This window comes from Microtus ochrogaster, chromosome 6 (assembly GCF_000317375.1).
Source record: "Microtus ochrogaster isolate Prairie Vole_2 chromosome 6, MicOch1.0, whole genome shotgun sequence".
Classification (NCBI taxonomy): Eukaryota; Metazoa; Chordata; class Mammalia; order Rodentia; family Cricetidae; genus Microtus; species Microtus ochrogaster.
Genome location: NC_022013.1, coordinates 21539443 through 21546766, shown reverse-complemented (window position 1 = coordinate 21546766; position 7324 = coordinate 21539443). Strand labels below are relative to the sequence as shown.

Below are 7324 nucleotides of genomic sequence, written 5' to 3'. Positions count from 1 at the left end.
TGTCCCCTTACGTCCGTGTCCCCTAACATCTGTGTCCCCTAACGTCTGTGTCTTCTAACGTCTGTGTCCCCTTACGTCCGTGTCTCCTAACATCTGTGTCCCCTAATGTCTGTGTCCCCTAGTCTTTCGCCCTCTTACATATATCAGTCACTTTTCTCTTGCTGTGATAAAACACCAGGATTTGTTCAAAAGCAACTTAAGAGTTAATTTTGGGGCTGGTGAGATAACTCAGAGGGTAAGAGCTCTGGCTGCTCTTCCAGAGGTCCTGAGTTCAATTCCCAGCAACCACATGGTGGCTCACAACCATCTGTAATGAGATCTGGTGCCCTCTCCTGGCCTGCAGGCATACATGCAGGTAGAACTCCATGTACATAATACATAAATAATTTTTTAGATGTATTTGTTATGTATACAGTGTTCTGTCTGTCTGTTTGCTTGCTGGCCAGAAGAGGGCACCAGATCTCATTACATATGGCTGTGAGCTACCTTGTGGTTGCTGGGAATTGGACTCAGGACCTCCTGAAGAGCAGTCAGTGCTCTTAACCTCTGAGGCATCTCTCCAGCCCCATAAATAATTTTTTAAAGTTAATTTTGGCTTATGATTCCAGAGGGCTAGAGTCCATAGTGGTGGGGAAGGCATGAGATGCTTTCAGGAGTAGGAACCTGGCTGTGGCACACAGGAAGCAGAGAGAAGGAAGTAGGGAATGCCCACCTCCAGTGATGTACCTCCTTCAGCAAGGCTGAATATCCCACAGGTTCCAAACTCTCCAAGTTCATTTTATGAAAGCACCACCAACTGAGGACCAAGTATTCAAATATTCCGAGTCCTCTGAGCGCCATTTCTCATCCAAACCACTGTACTCCTGGAGACTCCTGAGAAGTGCTGCCCCCACTCTGCACGAGCCTTTCCACACAGGTCAGGGGTTGTGAGCAGCAGTGTGGTTTGGACCTACTTTGCCTTCTGTCGTGTTTTGGCTCCATTCTTCAGGAGGCTCTGCCGTGTTCATCCTCCTGTGTCACTGTGCTGTCCCTCAGCGCTGCTCCTTTCCCTCTTGAAGGAAGGATGCTGGCCTGTGGAATGCACATAGCGCCGCCCTAGTTCATAATGCAAGGTCTAAGGCACATTGCGCCTCTGAACCATTTTTCAGAAGAGGTTGATGTGCACATTAAAGAACCAGACAAGCATGGAAAGTAGAAGAGGGTGCGTGTATAGCATGTGTGCTTCTCAATAGGATCTACTTACTGGTCACCAGCACTGCTAACTCTTTTTGTTGAGATTTTGTTTTTATTTTATATGAAGGAGTGTTTTGTCCCAATGTATGTTTGTTCGCCATGTATGTGCAGTGCCTGTAGAGGCCAGAGGTGTTGAGTCCCCATGACTGGACTTACAAATTGCTGTGAGTGCCATGTGGGTGCTGGGAACTGAATCTATGTCCCGAAGGCCAATTGGTACTCTTAACTACTGCGTCACCTCTCCAGACCAGCGCCATTAACACACACGCACGCACAAACACACACACACACACACACACACACACACACACACACACACACACCGCGCATGCACACCCCTCTTGTTTACAGCTTGTGGGTGTTTGTTCTCTCCTTCCACCATGTGGGTCCTGGGGACTGACCTCAGGTCACCAGGCTTGTCGGCACGTGCCTTTACCCACTGAGCAGAATCACCAGCCTCTCTTTCCTCTGTCCTAAGAAACAAAATAACAAAAACACATGTTCTGTTTAGTATCCTTTCTTTTTTCCTTTTTAAAAAGTAGTTCTTAAATTTAAAGAAAAATGTTGCCCGAATTCACCTAAATTAATCTGTTGGTGTGTTTGCATCTTGTCTTGAAGACTATGCTTTGAGAGTTACTTAAAAATGTGAATGCAGTTCCACTTAAAAGTTAGGATATTCCGAGCAGTGGTGGCGCACGCCTTTAATCCCAGTACTTGGGAGGCAGAGGCAGCCAATCTCTATGAGTTCAAGGCCAGCCTGGGCTACAAAGTGAGTTCCAGGACACGCTTCAAAGCTACACAGAGAAAACCCTGTCTTCAAAAACCAAAAGAAGTTAGGACATTAAACACAGCCGGCTCATCACCTGGTTCCTGTGTGCTTTCCCAGTTGTAACGCCCCATCCTCCCCATAGGGACAGCTGAGAAGCTGCTTCCTTCTCTCGCCAAGGGCACCGTGTTCCGCGGTCTGCATCTGTGCTTACACATCTCAATCAGCTCCTTATTTGTAGACATTTGGGTGCTTAGTAGGCTTCCTGCCATTTAGAGCTGCAAGGAAAGGATTTGTATTGGATCTAAGACTTAAGCACAATCTGGTCATAGGTATGACGAGATTTCTCCAAAATTAGGATTTTTTTTTTGATCCTGAGTGAGACTCTCTTCCCTGAATCTTTGCCAGTCCAGGAGTTTGTTCAAATGTTAAAGTTTTGCCAGCCTGGTGCAGTTTTTGGCCCTTTAATAAGTATTCCTCTTTATGAGTGGCTACAGGCTACTCACTTGGCTGTCACGGTTCTTTTTCTTTGAACTGCCTTTCTTATCCTTCAGCCATTTTTAGGTGGGGTTGGTGGTCTTTACTAGAGTTGAGTTAGTGTTTACCCATGGTGCACTGCAACTGTTTGGGATATTTGTCATCTGCAGTGTGACCTTTGTTGAGCCTCAGTCCTCTGTAGCTGCCTTGCTGGTGTTCTGGGGCACATGGAGCACAGCAGGGAGTCACCGCAGTGGAGGTCCCTTCCGCGCAGCACCGCAAGGATGTTTATGGCTTTGGGTACCAGGATTCATGTCAGTTTAGCTGTGGGTAGGGACTTTCCCTCATAAGAGTTATAAAATTCACTAACAAATGGAGAGTTGTTTTTTATGTCTGACCAAAGGTATGGAAATAGACATCTCCACAGGGGCCAGGTGCAGTACGTCCATGTACCTCATCTGTCTACTTTCTGAGAATTTGGGGATCTGTTGTTCATTTATGTTTAGATCAGCTTCTGGGAAGGCTGACTGCCGTCCTTGTTGGACTTGCAGAGGCTCTAGCAGTGGACCTCCTCCTTTATCTCTGTATCAGTAGTTAGACGGACGTGTGTGCGCTGTCCCCTCTGTGCTTTGGAGCAGGGAGAGATGAGCACAGAGAGAAGTGTGGGCTGTCTTTCAGGCTTGTTGGCAGCTGTCAGCGGGTTTGGGAGCTGAGACTCTTCTCTACCACTGTGGCTGCTCCTGTGCTCCTGTGACAGCATCTTAGCTATTTCATCTGCAGAACAAGTTATAGTGTATAATTAGTGGGGGCTATGTGTGCGCGCGCGCTATATCCTCATCCCCTGACCCAGTGTGGGCACACACTGCGCGCTCTAGGTTCTGCAGAGTGAGGTCATTCTGTGTGTATCCCTCATTGGCCTCCAGTCTAGGGATGTGGACGATTGAAGGATTGGCTGAGATAGCAGATAGCGTAAGGACAGTGTTTTCTGGTTGCAAAGCTCCTTGACTTCTTCGTGCCTTCCTTTTACAGTTATCTAACTAGAGCCAGGTTAGCTTCTCGCGTTGTGTGTGGAGGCTCCACTCCACAGGCTTCGTGGTGGAAGGAGAGGCGTAGACAGTGTTGAGGAGAGATGACAGTCACTTCTGGGAAGAGCGACATGAGGTGCTCGGATAGATTGTGCTAAGCTGGAGTGGGCCAGAGAATGCTGAGCAGGCTCAGTCTCCTGCTCCTTCCTTGAGGTGGCGTGGGGGCAACTGAGGGACACTTGAGCCGGCATCCCTGGGCATGAGCTGCTTTTTCCTGCTGGGCACTGAGAGCTTAGGAGGTAACCTAGCCTGCAGAAGTGGATGTCTGGTTGCCTGGGTGAAGGTCTACTACAGGGCCTTCACAATTCCAGTCCTGCCTCAGCTGCATGAAAGGTCCTGTGGAGGAATTTCTCCGTAGTGGATGAATACATCCTGTTTGTAAAATAGGAGGCCCCCTCCCAGAGTGGGCCTGAGATAGGAGCAATGACGTGTTGAACGTATGTAGCCATTTTACTTGGAGGACCCCCGCCCCCAGCTCTGCCTGCTACCCCTTCAGTGTTCACTCAGGAGGTTGCTGAGACTTGCCTACAGTGGCTCCTTCCCAGGTGCTTTTCCCCTTTTATGCTGCAAAGCACCCAGGGCAGCCAGTTGTCAGAAAAGCAGCTTCTGTGGTCCAGAGTGAAGAGTCGATGACTCTGGCCTCAGGAGTGGCGAGGTGTTGCCTGACACAGGGCTTTCCTCTGACCAAGTGCCTCCTGGGAACGCACTACACGACAGCACACTTGGGCCTGGAATGGACTTTCGCATCAGTCTTGGCATCAGATCAGAATCAGCACGTCCCTGCTCCAGCTGTCCCTGTGAGTGCTATGTGGAGGGAAGACCCAAGGCTGCCCTGTATCCGGGTCCCTGCTGCCTAGAGCTATTCATAGAATAACCCCCAAGTGAAGTGGGTGTGATCGGGATCCAGCTGCCCCCCTAGGGGACGATTATTCTAATATATAGGGGCAGAGTAATGGCAGAGCACTGGTATAGCGCTCATTGTTAGCACTCACTGTGCGCCAAAAACTGTGCTGGTCACATGATAGACTTGTTTACTACAGCGACCCCGTAGGCCCATCATTGGATGTCCAGGAGATGAGAAAATGGGGGCGCACAGGTTGAGAGCCCCTGTTCCTGGGGTTCCCAGTGAGGTCTTCTGAGGTGTGGAGTTTATGTGGGCAGCTTGTTTGTCGCTACCGTGTCGTTGTCTGCTGTTGGCGAGGAGAGCCACGTGCCCAGGCTCTGCTGTTTCTTTCCCATTTGGTGTTTGGTTTGGTTTAGAATCTTTTCAGGAGATCCCATGATGGAAGATGAGGGAGGCAGAGGTGTACAGCCAGAGGCGAGGGCCCGTCTTCAACACCCTGGGCAGTTCCTGCACCTCCCTCACTGCGGCTGTCTTAGAACTTCCTTCCTAGGTTGTGGACTCCCTGACCTTATTCTGACCCCCCACACTTGGCAGGCAGCCTTGGCTGTTGCACCTTAGTTTAGAACATGCATCTTTTGACCTTTCTTGCAGGAGGATTTCAGACACACCATGTAGGGCTGAGTCTTAGCGTGGGTATTATGGATTTCAGAGTTCCTCCCTGGCTCGCCCTCTCCCAGGGCCCGTGTATTGTTAGTTGAAAAGTCCCCTCACTCCCTGGCCTGCTCAGTGCCGTGTGTGAGTTCAGGCTTGTGCTCGGGGCTCCCAAGCCGAGTGTCCAGTCTGAGGATGGATTTCCTCAGCACATCTGCCACACTCTTCGTCGTCTTCACGATCTTGTCTACTTTGGCCTTGTGGCCTGCACAGGGGGCTGACACAGATGGACCCAGTGGGTCATCCAGCTCTGGCAAAACACAGGAGCGTAGCCAGGAGCCTGCTCTGACACCTTGGTTACCTGGCTGTTTGTCTCTGATGTCTCGTGCCCCCAGATGTGGAGACCGAGCGTGAGTGTGAGTTCCCCCATGGGATTCTTTTTACTCTCATCCACTGCGATGCAGAATGGACGAGAGAATTGAATGCAAGTATTTCCAGTGCCCGCCTCTTGTACCGCTCCTCCCTTTTCCACTGCCCTGAGCACTCAGATTGTGCATAGTCTGTTTGGTTTTGACATTCAGTACCCAGTGCAGCCTATAGTAATTCAGTCAGTACTTGTTGAGTTGAATTACATGCACATGGGATTGGCCAGTGTCTCTTTCTGTTCCTCCTACAGCATGGAAAAGTAAATACTTACCCCGACAACACACCCCATACAGAGCTTGTGCCATACCCCTATTTGGCCACAAGGTGGCAGTGTGACACAATGGGCAGCTTGCCTCCAGCACACTTGGGAGATAGCAGTCTGGTTGGTTCTTTGTGGGCTTCTGCTTGGGAAGTTGCATCTTTGAAACCACTCTGAGAAATTTTAGCCTCTAGCTTTCTCCTAGACTCTGGGCGATAGGGCGGAAAGACTTGGAATTTGGAGTCAGACTGTCGCTGTCTTCCTGGAAGCTTCTCCTTGGGCAGGCTATTTCTCTGTATCCTGTCAGTGAGACACAGTTCAGCACCGTGTGGACCACAGCATAAAGGCACGCTAGTTTTCTTGTTGGAGATTCCTGTGCTTGCCTTTGGCTGCACCCCACATGTCTGATACTATTCACCAGGCTCTAGCCTCATGGAGTCCGGCTCTCCTCAGCTCTCCTGCTTACCTCAGCCAGACGACTTCATTGTCGTCTGTGCCCAGCCCTCTCCTGTCACATGAGTGGATGTCCAGTGCCTGCTCGGCCTGCGCAGTGTGGGAGCTGTGGTGTTGGTAAATCCGTGTGCTCTGTGTCTCAGGATCTGTGCCCTGTACCTCGCTAGCACTTTAGCAGCAGCGGTGGTTACTGCTGCCGAGCACGAGTCGACCGTCACTCCATTTTACAGAGCAGAGGTGTGTGCGGATGCCTTTGCCTCCAGACAGTAGGGTTCTACTAGAAGAGTTTAATCAAGCAGTCAGGAAATTATTCTTGGTTTTGTTTGTTTTGTTTTAAAGATGGGGCCTCACATAGCCCAGACTTGCCTTGGACATGAGTCAAGACCAGCCTTGAAGCTCTGCTCTTTCGTCTAGTTTCCCTGCTGGCATGGCAGGTGTGTCTGGCAGGATAGGATGCTTGGTGATGTCACGGGGATTCAGGAAGCTGCCGCGTTTCACTTGTTTCCTTCGGCACACAACTCTGTGGTCTTAGGCCAGTCTTCTTATTACCGTGGTGACAGCGTGCTCCTAGCCAGCAGGTGCAGGAGAGACAATCTAGACCTTGTGCTGTTTTCTACCTTCAGAGTTCTGGGCCATTCGGATCTTTGGCCTGTTCCTAAACTAGTCAGTAGCAAAAGAAATGACACCAGTGAGCTGGTTTTTGACCAGAATCCAGCCTTTAAGGCTGGTGAGGGTCCAGCTTCACTTAATGCCCCTGGACACCTGGTCCAGCGAAGAAGAAGGGGTATGAAGGAGCTCGCTGAGCCTCACTGCTTGCTCAAGGCTGCAGATGTGGTAAACACCAAGGCTCCAACCAGCACTTGGCTGACTCCAGAGGCCTTCTGCATGGGTCTGCTGCACTTTTGAGTGATCTTGGTTTCTGTTCCTGCTGATTCTGAAATTGCTCCCTTTTTTTGTCCACTTTCCTTGTGGTTCTTTTCAGTCTGTCTCCATGGGTCGCTGGCAAACAGGACTTGATTACTTCCTGCCTTAGGCTTCATCCTCTTAGCTGGTGGAGAGGGCCTTGGTGGAGAGGGCCTTGGTGGAGAGGGCCTTGGTGGAGAGGGCCTTGGTGGAGAGGGCCTTGGTGG

The 7324-nt window shown here is 50.4% G+C and overlaps 1 protein-coding gene across 1 annotated transcript in view; it reads left to right on the top strand.

Moving 5' to 3' along the window:
* Mapkapk2 (mitogen-activated protein kinase-activated protein kinase 2) overlaps positions 1–7324 on the top strand; it is a 57964-nt gene that overhangs the window by 44070 nt on the left and 6570 nt on the right. The gene's annotated exons all lie outside the window — the stretch shown is intronic.